The sequence below is a fragment of the Canis lupus genome, chromosome 19, assembly GCF_003254725.2.
Source record: "Canis lupus dingo isolate Sandy chromosome 19, ASM325472v2, whole genome shotgun sequence".
Lineage (NCBI taxonomy): Eukaryota > Metazoa > Chordata > Mammalia > Carnivora > Canidae > Canis > Canis lupus.
In genome coordinates, this window is record NC_064261.1 from 23,419,418 (window position 1) to 23,437,579 (window position 18,162).

The window sequence follows — 18,162 nt, forward strand, 5'->3', positions numbered from 1 at the left end:
CTCCCACCAACAGTGCAAGAGAATTCTTCTTCTACATCCTCACCAACACCTGTTGTATCTTGTGTTGTTAATTTTTTTAAGATTTTATTTATTTATTCATGAGAGACACAGAGAGAGCGAGAGGCAGAGACACAGGCAGAGGGAGAAGCAAGCTCCGTGCAGGGAGCCTGATGTGGGACTCGATCCCAAGACTCCAGAATCACGTCCCAGGCCAAAGGCAGGTGCTAAACTGCTGAGCCACCCAAGGATCCCCTTGTGTTGTTAATTTTAACCATTCTGACAGGTATGAGGTGGTATCTCATCATGGTTTTGTTTTGTATTTCCCTGATGATGAGTGATATTGAGCATTTTTTTTCATGTGTCTGTTAGTCATCTGGATATCAGCTTTGGAAAAGTGCCTATTCATGTCTTCTGCCCATTTCTTAACTGGATTATTTGTTTTTTGGGTATTCAGTTTGATAAGTTCTTCATGGATTTGGGATACTAGCCCTTTATCTGATATGTCATTTGCGAATCATCTTCTCCTGTTCTGGAGACTGCTTTTAGTTTTGTCGATTGTTTCCTTTTCTGTGCAGGAGGTTTTATCTTGATGAAGTCCCAGTAGTTCATGTTTGCTTTTGTTTCCCTTGCATCCAGCAATGTATCTAGTAAAAAGTGCTATGGCCGAGGTCAGAGATTGCTCTCTGTGTTCTTCTTTAGGATTTTGATGGGTTCTTGCCTTACACTTAGGTTTTTCATCCATTTTGAATTTACTTTTTGTGTATGGTGTAAGAAAGTAATCCAGTTTCATTCTCCTGCATGTTGCTATCCACTTCTCCTCAGACCATTTGTTGAAAAGACTGTCTTTTTTCCATTGGATATTCCTTCTTGCTTTGTCAAAGATTAGTTGACCATCCAACACCATTTGTTGAAATGACCTTTTTTTTTTTTTACACTTTTTTCTTTACTTTTCAGATCAGGGATCATGCCTTCCTCTCACTTTATTGTCAGGAAATGTGTGTGAATGGGGTGAGAAAGGTAAAATCCAGCCTCTTTTGGAAAACATCAATCTCCCAAATTCTTATACTAGAAGTTATAGGATAAGAGTTCCTCTGATCTGTATTCTGCTCATAGTGTCTGGTGTTGCAGTTGGCCTCAAGAAAGACCTGAGTAAAATCTTCTAACACCACTTATACTTAAAGAATCTCAGGGGTGGAGGGCATGTCCAAACAGCCTAGTCTGCTGGAAAAGATTATTTGGATGCATGAAGATGGAAACTACAGGTTTTATGATCTCCACAGTTTTGATTAGACCAGATAGCAGTCTTTAGTTCACAGAAGGGATATAGATACAATCATGACAACATGGCTGGTCAACCAGGATTCCATCAGTAAAACAGAAGCCACTATAGATGGTCTAAAAAAAGTTAGACGTTTGCACAACAGTTTCGTTAATAGTATGGTACCATTGTTAATTCCCCAGTTTTGATCATTGTACTGTGATTATATAGTTGTTAACATTAGGGAAAGATAAGTGAACTGTATACTATATTCACAAATTTCTGTGAGTCTAAACTTTTTCATAATAAAACCTTGGCATGCATGCATACTCCTCCACTCATATTTAAAATGCCAACAAACAATAATAATTCCATCATCCTAGTTCTGCCAAACATTCTGCTGCCTCGTACCATAAGAGATTTTCCTGTGCTCTCCCTAAGAGAGATCTTGAGTCCTTATAAGTAAGTCATTGTGTCTCTAAGTGATGTTCACTTCCTTTTCTAGGTCAATTACAATCCACTTTTGATATACTGCAAAGTCAAAGCTACAAGGTTAACATTAACAAATATATTTTAATGGGGTACCTGGCTGGCTCAGTTGGTAGAGCATGAGACTCAATCCTGATCTCAGGATTGTGAGTTTAAGCCCCATATCTGGTGTAGAGATTATTTTAAAAAACAGACAAAAATGGGGTGCCTGGGTGATGCAGTTGGTTAAACATCCAACTCTTGGTTTTGGCTAAGGTCTTGATCTCAGGGTCATGAACTTGTCGGGCTCCCAAGCCCCATGTCAGTCTCTGTGCTCAATTTGGAGTCTACTTAAGATTCTGTCTCCCTCTGCCCCTGAACCTCTCTCTCTCTCTCTCTCTCTCTCTCTTTCTCTGTCTCAAATAAATAAATCTTTTTAAAATAAAAATAAAATGAAATATACCCCCCAAATTAAAAAAAAAAAAAACAAATACACCTTAAAATCAGTACTAGCAAATTATGTAGAACAATTCCTAGACCAAGCCTGAGAAGAAAACTAGTCCTTATCAGTCAACTGGTCATAGGAAACTTCCCATGAGGCCATAATGTGGGCTGAGAGAAAGTATCAGTACAGCAGAAGTAACTGTCATGCAAATCCAAGCCATTTGCTCTCATAACTCACTTGGGTCCTCAGGACATGTTCATGCACAATCTCCTATATACTTTTTCACTTGATGTTGAATTATCAGTATGCATGACCAGTTTTATGGCTTCATGGACCCAGTAATACCCAGATCAGGATAAGCAACTGAGGTCAGATGATAATTGAGTTTCCCTTTGGTGTCTATCAAGACTCAGAAGTAAATCAGGAGCTGTTTCTCAGAAAGGGAATATCTGTCTTCACAAGATGGCATTTCTTTGCTCCAAAATCCTAGAAGTCTGAGCTGAGGTCCTCTATTGGGATTTTCCAGAAGCTCCATGATATCCATCAAAATATCAGAAATATTTTGGGAGCCACTGAATCTGCTGGGTCATAAAGCTCAAGTGGCAGAGTAGCTAGCAATAAAGTTAAATAAACTGCAGGGCATTCTCTTGCTCTGAGTTTGTCTCAAAACTGAAAGATTATGTGTTAGTCAGTAATCAGGTCAGACAACACACTCAAATGTATATGTTCCCTCTAGAATCAATCCAAAGTGGCCCACCAAAATGCTATGCCTTTTGCAAGGTGCAATAACTTATATTTTATTTGGAACTTAAAGTCACTACTATATTTTGCTTCATAAAAAGAATGAGCAACAACAGCACCACTCCCTGAAGGCAACCCTGAAAAATGAAAAAATAAGCAATAGAATTATAAATTGAAAACGGCTTATCAAGTTCCTTCGAAGAAGTTTGCAACAAAAGTTGAGAAATTCTAATAGCCAATATGCCTGTCTTATATTTTCCATCTCCAATGCTTCCTCCTCCTACAGCTCTCAGAAGATGGTTTTAAAAGATATTTCACATTTCCATGGAGGACCATAACAAAGACAGTAGGTAGAGCAATTAACACAGACAAAAAGGGAAGACACCAGGACGACTGGGTGGCTCAGCGGTTGAGAATCTGCCTTTGGCTCAGGGCATGATCCCGGGTCCTGGGATGGAGTCCCACATTGGGCTCCCTGCATGGATCCTGCTTCTCCCTCTGCCTATGTCTCTGCCTCTCTCTCTCTCTCTCTATCTCTCATGAATAGATAAATAAAATCTTAAAAAAAAAGGGGGGGGGGGAAGCACCAAGCCAGTGATGTGTCAGGGGAAGTACCCTCCTATAATATTCTAAGAGGCCTATCTGGGATTTAGGAAATGGCCCCTTTGTTTCATTAACAAAAACAAAGTCTGATTAGTGACTTATGCTAACAGATTTGGACTAGGGAGACACTAAGATCTAGAAGGTTTAATTTCTCTGGGAAAATAAAATGGCTACTGGGAATAACTTTTTTCAAGTAACTATTATTTTTATTTTCTTAACTTTAGGATTATAAAGTAAAAGATTGCTACGTGTAATAGCTTATGATGTCATAAAACATAATGCAAAACTTAAGCGATATCAAAGTTTAAGGACGACTGGATTTAAAACATTCTTTTCATCATACAATGGAAGTGTGGTACCCTTTGGCATGAATATTTTATTTATGCATTTAAGATAGGTAAGTTACACACTTTTAAAATAGCTTCATTGTAATGTAGTTCACATGACTACAATTCACACTTAAGTGTACAATTCTGCGGTTTTTAGTGTATTCACAGAGCTGTGCAACCATCACCCACAATCAATTTTAGAATATTTTATGACCGTAAAAGCAACCCTGCACCTATTAGCAGCCACTTCCCGTTTCCCATCAACTCTCCACCCCCATTCCCATTAATCTATTTTCTGTCTCCATGAGTTTGGCTCTTTTTGACATTTCATACAAATGAAATCATAAAATATGTAGTCTTGTGTGACTGACTTCTTTCACTTAGAATAATGTTTTTTAAAGTTCTTCCATTTGTAGCACTTTATTGCATTAAATGTAGTACTTCATTGCTTTTTATAACTGAACAAATATTCCATTGTATCACTATATCTCAATGTATTTACCCATTTATCAGCTAAAGGACATTTGAATTGTTTCCACTTTGGGGCTATTATGAATAACACTGCAAGCTCATGTACAAATTTTCAGGTCTCCAGAGTACATACATAAGAGTGGAATTTATGTTCATATAACAACTCTGTGTTTCAGAAAATGACAATCTTTTTACAAAATGTCTGCACCATTTTACATTCCCATCAGCAGTGAATGAGGGTTCCAAATATACCATATCCTCACCAATATTATTTTCCCTTTTACTATATTCATCACACTGGATATGAAGTGGTATCTCATTGTGCTTTTGATTTGTATTTCCCTAATGACTAACAATGCTGAATATCTTTTCACATGCATACTTTCTTTAGAGAAATGTCTGTTCATATTCTTTGCCTATTTTTATTGGGTTATATTTTTATTATTGAGATATAAGATTCTTTATATATTTTGGATATAAGTTTCTTATCAGATATGTGATTTGAAAATATTTTCTTCCTTTCTGTGGATTGTGTTACCTTTTTAAATTGGCTTTACATACAACATGGGCTCAAACTCACAACTCTGAGATAAAGAGGTACATGCTCTACCAACTGAGCCAGCTAAGCGTCCCTGTCTTTTCACTTTTTTGATGGACACCTAAGAAGATTTTGCCTACCCTAAAGTCATGAAGACATACTTCTGTGTTTCTCAGACCTGTGTCGAAGAATTTTACAGTTTTATATAATCCACTGGAAACTCCTCTTTGCGTATAATGTAAGCAAAGGATCCAACCTCATTCTTTAGCATGTGAGTATCCAGTGTCCCAGCACCATCTGTTGAAAAGACTATTCTTTCTCCCATTGAATTATGTTGGCACCATTTTAGGAAATTAACTGACCACAGTGTAAGGGGTTATTTTTAGATTCTCAATTTTATTCCATTGATCTATATACCTATCCTATGCCAATACCACACTGTTTGATTACCGTAGCTTTGTAGTAAGTTTTGAAATAGGGAAATGCGAGTCCTTTAGCTTTATTCTTTTTAAGATTGCTTTGGATACTGTGAATCCCTTGTATTTCCATGTAAATTTTGGCTTGTCAGTTTCTACAAAAAGCTCACCAAGATTTTGATAGAAATTGTGTTGAATCTGTAAGGTACACCTTTTTCTAGACAGAACTAGATGTCATGCTCTTTACTGCTTGTAACAGGAGGAACATCTGAAGACTACTAAGAAAACAGTCAAATTTTCCTTTTATGAATAAAGAAATTAAATGGCTAGTTCTGCTTTTTCTATTTTAAATGATCAGTTTACCTGATAAATAAATCAGCATGAATTAGATTCATTGACTTTGAATCTCATTTTGTCATTTAGTCTTGGGAATAATTTAACTTAATTTATCTAGTATTGGACAGGCCACTGCAATCTCCCTCATACTCCACCTACACAGATATATAACTTCTAAGTAACATTCAGTTGAGATGTTACCATACCTTCCTTTAATTATATAAGCTTCATGATTGTTTTTAAATGTAGGTTTAAATATTATCCAGATATAATGAGGCCACTAGACCAGGAAATGGTTGCCATTGAAAAGATAGTTTTTTCCCTCCCTGGCTGCTTGAAGCTTGGCCACCATCATGAATGACACAGTAACTATCCAGACCAGGAAGCTCATGACCAACCGACTACTTCAGCAGAAGTAGATGGTCATTGATGTTCTTCACCCTAAAAAGGCAACAGTACTTAAGACAGACATTCAGGAAAAAAACAGCCAAAGTGTACAAGACCACACCATATACCATCTTTGTATTTGGATTCAGAACCCATTTTGGTGGGTTGGCAAGACAACTGGCTTTGGCATGATTTATGATTCCTTGAATTATACAAAGAAAAACAAACCCAAACATAGATTTGCAAGACACAGCCTGTACAAGAAGAAAAAGACTTCAAGAAAACAGCAAAAGGAACCAAGAACAGACTGCAAAAGCCAACATTGGTGCTGGCAAAAAAGAAGTGAGCTGGAGATTGAACAACAAAAGGAGTAAAGATTCTGTAATGATTTTATCTGTGGTGATTGTACATTATGATTGTACAAATCTTAAAAAAAGATAGTTACTTGTAGTTTATAAGAGGAAGGGGCATGCTATGCCATGGAGAGCCATAAGGGAAGCACCAGATCTGTCAGGCGATAAAGAGAACAAGAGGAAAACTTAGGCAAGAGCTTTTTATATTTATTTTTAGGGTTTTATTTATTTATTTATTCATGAGACACACACACTCTCACACAGAGAGGCACAGACACAGGCAGAGGGAGAACAGGCTCCATGCAGGGAGCCTGACGTGAGACTCGATCCCAGGTCTCCAGGATCACACCCTAGGTGGAAGGCAGCGCTAAACCACTGAGCCCCCCGGGCTGCCCAGCAATAGCTTTTATTGTGGTTTCCAGGGGAAGGAATGAGCAAGGCAGGGTAGGCAGGCTAAGGGTTTAGGATTTGCAAATATAAATTATTTCAGCAGGCTCCAAAATGTAGGAGCTGTCTACTACTTCTATATGTTAAGTTACATATTAGACAGGGGTACTTAATATGGTATACACCATGCTAGGAAGACATGGTCTTGGGACTGTATTATTAGGGTTACGTTGGTACTAGCTAGGATCGTCTTTTATATTATATGGAGTTTGGAGTTTGGATTTTGGATTTCTGTTGATGGCACTTGGCAGGAGTTCCTGGGGAAACCGCTTTGTAAGAGTGGAGAATCCCTGGGCAAACACCACTTTCTGTAGTGTTTATATACATATGATCATTGAAGCTTGAGTACAACAGAGCAGTTTGAATTTAGGTACCAGTTTCGAATATAGGATAGTGCTTATCTTTTGGTTATATTTTTTAAGTTATTGACAAACATAGGTACAGTGCAGTGTGCATAATGTGCTATCATTTCTGTAGCGAAAAGGAGCCATTCATATACATATATTTGCTTGTAAACGTATAAGCGATTTGGGGAAAGGCTTGCAAGAAGCTAATAAGATTCATTTCCTCCAGGAAGGGGAACAGAGGGGCTATGAGACAGGAGCATGTTGCAAGGGACTGGCAGTAGGGAGGAAACTTTGCATTATTCATGCTTTTACAACATGTGAATGTATTCCCTACTCAAAAGAGTAACATTTAAAACATAAAATAGAAGGATAAGCAGGTTATTTGTGCCTGGCAAGCCCAGACCCTGAGTGTCTGGGTTCTCAATCAGAATCAGGACTAGGCCCAGGAGAACAATAAAAGGCAGGCCCAGCAGCTGGCCCTTGGGAGCAGCCAGAGGCAACAGCCTGGCACCTGGTGCCCACCAGTGCTGACATATCTGCGGAGAAAACCAGTCTCCCAGCTGAATAACAAAAGGCCTGCATTCTTTGGGGATATGGAGCTCATTAGAACAACCTTTATGGTTTGAAAGTTTTCTGGGAGACAGTTCTAGTAGATGTACACTGAAGTATTTTAGGATGAAGCATCTTGATGTCTGAACTTACCTTCTAATGGTCCATGGAGAAGAAAGTGAGCATTTACGAACAACACAATATTCTACACACAAACAAGGGGATGGGTAAGGGTGCAAAGGCAACAGAATGTTAAAAACTATCATGCAAAATGTTAAAAATTGTTGAATTTTTAACACATATGGATGGAATATATCTGTTCATTATGTGACTCAACTCTTCTGTGTGTCTGAAATATTTCTGAATACAAAGGTAAAAAAAGAAAAATAACATATTGAAGTGCTTCTAATGACCAGTGTAAAGGGAAAACAAAACTGAACATGATACAGAGCATTGTTTATTCCTAGATAGAAGACCAGATGAGATTAGAGATATGCATTTGTCCCTGACTCTTGTTTTCTAGATATACCCATTACATCTGTTGGTTACAATCTGGAGCCTCCACTGATGGAGTTCTTCAGTACAAAGTACTTGGGTACTTAGGCTAGGCTGAGCCTAAGCAGTCAAGAATCTATTTGCATTGTGACCCCCACATAGATAAATGTTGGCGGTGGGCAAAGGCTGGTGGGAAGACAGACTAGACATGATACATCAAGTAAGGCATTCCTGCCCAAAGAACACTAAAGGACATCAGTGAACTTAGGATATGTGGACGAGACATGAGCCCCATTCTTCAGGACAGCTAGTGATGAAAGGTTCCAGATTCCTGTTCCCAGAGGCTCAGAACTGCTTCTCCTTCTCTCCCTCATTCATAGGGATCCCTCTAGAGGCCAGAGTGTGCCACTGACACATGGGTTGTGCAGGAGCTAAGCTATCCCTCATTCTGTTTAGGATGATCTCTCCAGTAAAAAGGGGTGGTTACTGGAAGGTATCACTCTGTTCTTTGTAGTAGCGTGGCATTGCCCCCAATGTTGACCAGGTGGGCAAGCCAGAATGGGAATGCTGTGTGCATGGGGAAACCTCAATGGGTGAAGACCCGAATTACTGTGAACTGGAAGACAGGCTGTGCAAGGACACACTTTGGGAGGTGGACACACCCTATATGGCCACTGATGGTGCAAGTGAGCCATGGCAGTGTGGACATATGGAGTCTAGAAGGCCTTGGATAGAGCTACACATTCAGGTCATGAGGGGGGATCTAATATGAAATGATGTGATTGGGGAAACCACAAAAGTAAGCCAAACATCCTCAGGAGGCAGGAACAAGTCCATGGGTCCCGAAACGAAATAGTTTCCATTTGTGCTGCTGACAATATAAGCTATTTTTCAAATGGCCAGCAACTCTTTGGGTGGCCTTGTGGCCATGCGTGGCTCAGCCAGTTAAGCATCCAATTCTTGGTTTCAGCTCAGATCATGGTCTCAAGGTTGTGAGATTGAGCCCTATGTTGGGCTTTACACTGGGCATGGAGCCTGCTTAGGATTTTCTCTCTCCTTCTGCCCTCTCTCTCTCTCTCTCTCTCTTAAAAACACACACACGTACATATATGTATATATATTTAAAATCTGTACATAGTAATACATGTGTTTCTTTATTAATATATTAAATAATAAATTGTATCAGTAAATCTACTTATACTTTTGATATAATAATGGTTGTGATTAATCTATTAAGGTACAGTTTGTGTGACATGGTATGAAAACGTCTGATTTCTACTGATGACAAAGTTACAGGTATTTCTAATATTATTGAAATCTGTTGCTTCCATTTATTCCATTCCATTTTCTATTTAGTTGATAGAAAAGGTAATTTTGAGATACACATTAGTAAAAATAAATATGTACCTTTTTCCCAACCAAATTCACAGACCTTGTCAATTCTATCCCCAAACTCCACCTTAGAACACTATTCTAGGGGTGTCTAGAAGGTTCAGGCAGTTAAGCGTCTTCCTTAGGCTCAGGTCATGTTATCAGGGTCCTGGGATGGAGTCCCTGCATCTAGCGCCCTGTTCAGCGGGGAGTCAGCTTCTCTCTATCTCTCTCTCTGCTCCTCCCCCCCCTTGTGTGTGTTCTCTCTCTCTCACTTGCTCTCTTTCTCAAATAAAAATAATCTTTTTTTAAAAACACACTTTTTTTCCTTTGAAAAAGAACACTATTCTAGAATTATTTTCCAAGGAACACAAAGCCTTGTAAGCCATTTCTTTTCCTTAATTTCTGTCTGGGAAAAGTGGAGCCAGAATTTCTCCAGGTTTGCCTAGTGCAAGTATAATCCAGTTCAACTGGCTTGTTTCAGAGCTGGGAGGCAAAATCCTTCATTTCTTCTAATTCAATGTTTTTCAAATATTTTGGCCTGTAACCAATAATAAGAAATGCATCTTGCATTGAGACTCAGTACCTAAACACACAACTGAAACTAAAATTTCACAAAACAATACCCTTACCATTGCATATATTGTATATAGCTTGCTCAGGCTGCCAAACAAAATAACACTGATTGCATGGCTTAAATATCAGGAAGTTATTGTCTCACAATTCTGGATGCTAAAAGTCCAAGATCAAAGTCTCAGCAAATTTGGTTTCTCCTGAAGGCTCTACCCTTGGTTTGAGGATGGCTGCCTGTGTCCCCAAATGACTTTCCTCAGTGCACCTGAAACCCTTGTGTCTCTGTTCTAATCTCTTCTTGTGAGGACACCAATCAGACTGGATTAGGAAACCACCCTTAATGACCTCTTGTCAACCACATTGCCTTTTGAAATGCCCATTCTGAAGGACTGGGAGTTTAGACATCAAGATATGAATTTGTGGAGGACACAATTCAGCCTATAACATATAGTAAAGTAAAATCATAACTGCACTTACACAAAATCTTATTTACTAATATTTAATTGTAACAAGTAAATCCTCCCCCAAATTAAGAAAAATACATTGTAATGAGTAAGCATGCCAATCAGTAGGCTTAATATGGCTTGAAATACACGGGGCAATGCAATGTGAATAGCTGATGGACTGTCAAGTCTGTCTTTTGATTTTTATTAGGTCAGCATTGAAAATTGTAGTTCATACTAATAGAACAGTGACTATAAAAAATGAAATGATACATTCTTTTTTCCTTGACAAATGAAATTTTTTCATCTTAACATTTTATAGTCATCCTTCAAGGTAAATAAGAAACCAGTTCATTCTCCAAGCTCAAAGTTTAATTAAATTATCAGTAAATGGGTATTTTATCTAACTGTATTTATTTAATGTTTCAATTTTTGTATAAAATGATGAACAAAAGTTTGAGACACATAATATGAGATAGAAAAATATCTCCAGTTGTGTTTGTTCAAACTATCTTCATTGTAACATTTTCTTCATATTGTAGCTAAGGCAATCACTTTTTTTTTTTACTTGCTGTAACAATAATGTCTTTAGAACCCTGAAATATCCTGAATATGTTGAAATCATGCTTCCCCTCTGGTTTCAAATTTAGTCTATTAAGAATAAAAAAATTAATTAAATACACCAATTTTGTTGCTCAAATCACATCTTTAAAATATTTTCCAAATGAGATTGCTTTTCTTTCTTTATTTATTTTTATTTATTTATTTTTTTTTGAGATTGCTTTTCAACTAGAAAAAGGAAACTCTCATTCTTGTACTCTTGTGGAGAAGAGTGCTTTTAGGACATATTCAAACTTAACCATCAACTTAATATTGACCGCTATGTACTTAGGATGTTATATATGGACCTCATGACAACCACAAACCAAATATCTGTAATAGATAGACAAAAAAACAAAGAAAGAAAACCAAGCACAACACTAAAAAAAAAAAAAAAAAAAAATCATCAACTCACAAAGGAAGAGAGCAAGAGAAAAAGAAAGGAACAAAGGAAATCCATAGGGGAGGAGGGCGGGGGGTGGGAGTGAATGGGTGACGGGCACTGGGTGTTATTCTGTATGTTAGTAAATTGAACACCAATAAAAAAAATAAAAAAAAAAAAAAAAAAAAAAAACAAAGGAAATCCATAAAAACAACCAGAATACAATTAACAAAATGGCAATAAATACATACCTACTAATAATTACTTCAAATATAAATGGTCTAAAAGATCCAATCAAAAAACATGGGTGAATGGATTAAAAAGAGACCCATCTAAGTATTGTCTATAAGACAGTGACTTCCGACATAAAGACACATACAGACTGAAAGAGAAGGGATAGAAAAAATATTCCGTGCAAATGGAAATGACAAAAAGCTTAGGGGTAGCTAAACTTATAATCGACAAAACAGACTTTAAAATAAAGGCCAACAATAGACAAAGAATAGCATTACATAATAATAGAGGAATCAATCAAATAAAAGGATATAATTGTAAATATCTATGCATCCAACATAGCACTTAAATATATAAAGCAAGTATTAACAGACATAAAGGAGAACTTGACAGTAATACAATAATAATTAGAGACTTTAACACCTTATTTATATCAATGGATATATCATCCAGACAGAAATTCAATAAGGAAAGAGTGGCTTTTTTTTTTTTTTAAGGAAGAAAGGTGGACAATTGTTTTAAAAGATCTTATTTAGTTTTGAGAGACAGAGAGAGAGAGGGAAGGAGAGAACATGAGCAGTGAGGATGGGCAGAGGGAGAGGAAGAAGCAGACTCCCCTCTGAGCAGGGAGCCTGATGCGAGGCCTGATTTCTTACCTTGTCAGAGCAATCCTTTTTCTCTCTGTAGCATTCCAGCTGTTCTCTCATTACATATCAGGTTGAATTCATAGGTGTTCAGGATGTTCTGAAAGTTATCTAGGTAAGTTTTTGGGACCAGATAAATTGAGGACCCCTACTCTTCTGCCATCTTGCCCTGGATACCAGGCTCAATCCCAGGACCTTGGGATCATGACCTGAGCTGAAGGCAACTGCTTAACCAACTGAGCCACTCGGTTCCCCAGAAAGAGTGGCTTTGAATAGACCGGATAGATTTAACAGGTATATATACAGAAAATTCCATCCAAAAAACACCAGAATACACATTATTTTCAGACGCACATAGAGCATTATCTAGGATAGGTCACATGTTAGTCCACAAAACAAGTCTCAATAAAAGATTGAAATTATATCATGCATCTTTACGACCACAACAGATTCAAATTAGAAATCAATTACAAGTGGGAGTGAATGGGTGACGGGCACTGGGGGTTATTCTGTATGTTGGTAAATTGAACACCAATAAAAAATAAATTTAAAAAAATCAATTATAAGAAGAAAACCTGAAAAGGATCACAAACACATGGAGGCTAAACAACATGCTACTAAGCAACCAAGAGGTCAATGAAGAAATCAAAGAGGAAATAATACCTAAAAAATGATTATGGAAACACATGGTTCAAAATCTTAAGTTACAGCATCAGCAGTTCTAAGAAGAAAATTTATACTGACATAAGCCTACCTCAAGAAATAAGAAAAATCTCAAGCAAAAATCTAAACTCACACCTAAAGGAACTACAAAAAGAAGAACAAAGCCAAAAGTAACAGAAGGAAGAAAATACTGAAAATCAGAGTGGAAGTAAATTAAACAGAGACCAAAAAAAAAGAGAGAGAGAGAGAGAACATCACTAAAATTAAAAGATGGGGGATCCCTGGGTGGCTCAGCGGTTGAGCATCTGCCTTCAACCCAGGGCATGGTCCTGGAGTCCCAGGATCAAGTCCCACATTGGGCTCCCTGAATGGAGCCTGCTTCTCTCTCTGCCTATGTCTGCCTCCCTCTCTGTGTCTCTCATGAATAAATAAATAAAATATTTTTTAAAAATAAATAAATAAAATAAATAGATGGTTCTTTGAAAATACAAAATTCATCAGAGAGAAAGAGAACCAAAATGAATAAAATCAGTAATAGAAGAGAAGTTACAACTAATACCACAGAAATACAAAGTTTTATTAGATGCTACTAGGAAAAATTCTATGCCAACAAATTGGACAACCTAGTAGAAATGGATAAATTCTTAGAAACACATAAATTTCCAAAGATGAGTCAGGAAGAAATAGAAAAACTGAACAGACAGATTACTACTGACAAAATTGAATGAGTAATACAAAAACTCCCAACAAACAAAAGCTTAGGACCAGATGCCTTCATGGCTGAATTTTACTAAACATTTAAAGAAAAGTTAATGCCTATCCTTGTCAAAGTATTCCAAAAAGTAGAAAAGGAAGGCAAACTTCCAAATTCATTCTAGGAGGCCAGCATTACTCTGATACCAAAATAAGACAATGACACTACAAAAAAAAAAACTGTAAGCTAATATCTCTGATGAACATAGATGCAAAAATCCTCAACAAAATACTAGCAAACTGAATCCAACAATACACTAAAAAAAAAGTCATTCTCCATGATCAAGTGGAATTTATTACTAGGTTCAATATTTGCAAATCAACCAATGCTCTACCTCATAGCAATAAAAGAATAAGAACCATATCATCATTTCAATAGATGCAGAAAAAGCATTTGACAAAGTACAACATTCATTCATGATAAAAAAAAAAACTCTCAAATAGTAGATTTAGAGGGAACATATCTCAGCATAATAAAGTCCATACATGAAAAACCCACAGCTGACATGAACCTAAATAAGGAAAAACCAAGAGGTTTTCCTCTGTAGTCAGGAACAAAATGGGGATGTCCACTCTTACCACTTATTGAACATAGTACTGGAGGTCAGAGCAAAGCAGACAGCAAAAAGAAATCGAAGGCCTCCAAATCAAGAAGGAAGAAGTAAAACTTTCACTATTTGCAGATGACATAATATATATTTTTTAAAACTGAAAAACTCACCAAAAAGCTGTTAGAATTGATCACTGAATTCAGTGAAGTCACAGGATACAAAATCAATGTACGGAAATCTGTTGCATTTCTTTTTATACACCAATAACAAATTAAACAGAAAGAGAAATTAAAGAATCAATCCCATTTACAATTGTACCAAAAACAATAAGATACCTAGGCATAAACCTAACCAAGGATGTGAAAGAGCTATATTCCAAAATTATGAAACACTGATGAAAGAAATTGAAAATGACACAAAGAAATGGAAAGACATTCCATGCTCATGGACTGGAAGAACCAATATTGCTAATATGTGTATACTCCCCAAAGCAATTACACATTTAAAGCAATCCCTATCAAATACCAACAGTAGTTTTCACAAAGCTAGAACGAAAATTCCTAAAATTGCGTGGAACCACAGAAGACCCTACATAGCCAAAGCAATCTTGAAAAAGAAAAGCAAAGCCAGAGGTATTAACAGTTCCAGACTTCCAGTTATATTAAAAGCTGCAGTAATCTAAACAGTATGGTACTACCACAAATATAGACACATACATCAATAGAACAGAATAGAAACAAGAGACATGAATATATGGTCATATAATATACGGTCAATTAATTTTTGGCAAACAGGAAAGAATATCTAATGGGAGAAAGACTGTCTCTTCAACAAATTGCATTGGGAAAAGTGGACAGCAACATGCAAAAGAATGAAAATGGACCACTTCCTTACATCATACACAAAAGTAAACTCAAAATGAATTAAAGACCTGGGGCACCTGGGTGGCTCAGTCAGTTAAGCAACCAATTCTTGATTTTGGTTCAGGTTGTGATCTCAGCACCATGAGATCAAGCCCTGCATAGAACTCTGAGCTCAGCTCTGAGCTCTACCTCTGTTCCTCCTCTCTCCCTCTCTCAAGTAAATAAATAAATAAAATCTTTTTTTTAAAAAGGCTGGATTAACGACCTAATGTGAGACCTAAAACCATAAAAATCCTAGAAAAGAACACAGTTGGTAACTTCTTTGATGTTGGCCACAGCAACTTCTTTTTAGATATGTCCCCTAAGGGAAGGGAAACAAAAGCAAAAATAAAAACTATTGGGAGTACATCAAAATAAAAATCTTCTGCACAGTGAAGAAACACTTGACAAAACTAAAAGGCAACCTACAGAATGGGAGAAGATATTTGCAAACGACTTATCTGATAAACGGTTAGTATCCAAAACATATAAAGAACTTCTAAAATTCAACACTTAGATGCACCTGGCTGGCTCAGTCTGTAGAGCATGCAACTCTTGATCATGGGATCATGAATTCAAGCCCCCCATTAGATGCAGAGTTTACTTAAAGAAAAACAAAATAACTCACTCTCAAAAAATGAATAGTCTAATTGAAAAGTGGGCAGAAGACATGAATAGGCATTTTTCCAAAGAAGACATACACATGGCCAACAGACACATGAAAATACGCTTGACATCACTTATCATCCAGGAAATAGAAATCAAAACCATGATGAGATACCACCTTACATCCGTCTTAATGTCTAAAATGAACAACACGGATGCCTGGGTGGCTCAGTAGTTGAGCGTCTGCCTTCAGCTCAGGTCATGATCCCAGGGTCCTGGGATCAAGTCCTGCATTGGGCTCCCTGCAGGGAGCCTGATTCTCCCTCTGCCTATGTCTCTGCCTCTCTCTGTGTGTCTCTCATGAATAAATGAATAAAATCTTTAAAAAGTAAAAAAAATAAAACAAAATGAACAACACAAGATACAACAAGTGTTGGTGAGGAGGTGGAGAAAAGGGAGCACTCTTGCACTGTTGGTGGAATGCAAAGTGCAAACAGGTGCAGTTACTATGGAAACTAGTAGGGAGTGTCCTCAAAAAGTTAAAAATAGAACTACCCTGCTATCAAGCGACCACACTACTAGATTTTACTACTAGATTTTATTTTAAGAATACAAAAATACTAATTCAAAAGGATACATGTACCTCAATGTTTATAGCAGCATTATCTACAATAGTCAAACTATGGAAACAGCCCAAGTATCCATCAGTTGATGAATAGATAAAGAAGATGTGGTATGGGGTGTCTGGGTGGCTCAGTCGATTAAGTATCCATCTTTGGCTCAGGCCATCATCTCAGGGTCTTGGGATCAAGCCCTGTATTGGGCTCCCTGCTCAGCTGGGAGTCTGTTTCTCCCTCTTCCTCTCCCCCTCTCACCCCCCCCACCCATGTTCTCTCTCTCCCAAATTAATAAAATTTTCAAAAAAGATATATATATATATATATATCACATATCTAGAACACATAATCCTGAAGTGTATATGGAATTGCAAAAGACTCTGAACAGCCAAAGCAATCTTAAGAAATAATGCTGGAAGTATCACAATTCCAGATTTCAAACTATACTACAAAGCTATGGTAATCAAAATAGTATGGGAGTGGCACAAAAATAGGCACATATATCAATAGAACATAAGAGAGAGCACAGAAATAATCCCACATTTATGTGGTCAATTAATCTTCAACCAAAGAGGCAAGAATATACAATGGGGAATAGACAGTCCCTTCAACAAATGGTGTTGGGAAAACAGACAGATACATGCAAAAGAATGAAACTGGACTGCTTTCTCACATTGTATACAAAAGCAAATTCAAAAAAGATTAATAACTCTAAATGTAAGTTCTCCTAAAACTTTTAAAAGAAAACACAGGCAATAACTCTTATATATTGGTCTTAGCAACATTTTTTGTTGGATTTTTCCTCAAAGCAAAAATTAACAATTGGGACCACATCAAACTAAAAATAATTTGCATAGTGCCATTCACAAAACAAAAAGACAACCTACAGAATGGAAGAAGATATTTGCAAATGATCCATTTAATAAGGGATTAATGTTCAAAATGTATAGAGAACTCATACAACTCAACACCAAAAAACCAATGTGATTAATAAATGGGCCAAGGACCTGAATAGACATTTTTCCAAAGAAGACATCCAGATGGCCAACAGACATGTAAAAAGGTCATCAATATTACTGATCATCAGGGAAACAAATCAAAACCACAATGAGATATCCACCACACACCTGTCAGAATGGCTAAAATCAGCAACATAAGCAACAAGTTTTGGTGAGGATATGGAGCAAAGGGAACTTCCCCTCATGCACTGTTGGTAGAAATGTAAATTGATTCAGCTACTATGAAAAACAGTATGGAGATTCTTTAAAAAGTTAAAAATAAAAAAAAATAAAAAAAATTTAAAAAAAAAAAGTTAAAAATAGACTACCATATGATCCAGTAATTCCACTACTGGGTATTTATCAGTAAAAAATGAAAACACTAACTCAAAAAGGTGTTTGCACCCCTATGTTTGTTGCAGCATTACTTATAATAGCCAAGATATGTAAGCAATCTATGTGTCTCTCCATTAACAGGTGAATGGACTCAGCCATAAGAAAGAAAGACATCTTGTCATTTGTGACAATATGGATGGATATAGAAGATATTCTGCTAAGTGAAATAAATCAGACTCTGAAAGATAAATGCTAGATGATTTCACTTATATGTGGAAACAAAAAAAAAATAAACAACAACAACAA

At 36.9% G+C, this 18,162-nt stretch overlaps 1 long non-coding RNA gene across 1 annotated transcript in view; it reads left to right on the forward strand.

Moving 5' to 3' along the window:
* The window catches only part of LOC112652478 (uncharacterized), a 38,611-nt gene extending 20,449 nt beyond the window's left edge, over window positions 1–18,162 (forward strand). Inside the window, exons 2-3 of the long non-coding RNA XR_003131492.3 lie at window positions 3,740–3,912; window positions 17,998–18,162. This is a non-coding gene — a long non-coding RNA (uncharacterized LOC112652478). The remainder of the gene's footprint in view (window positions 1–3,739; window positions 3,913–17,997) is intronic.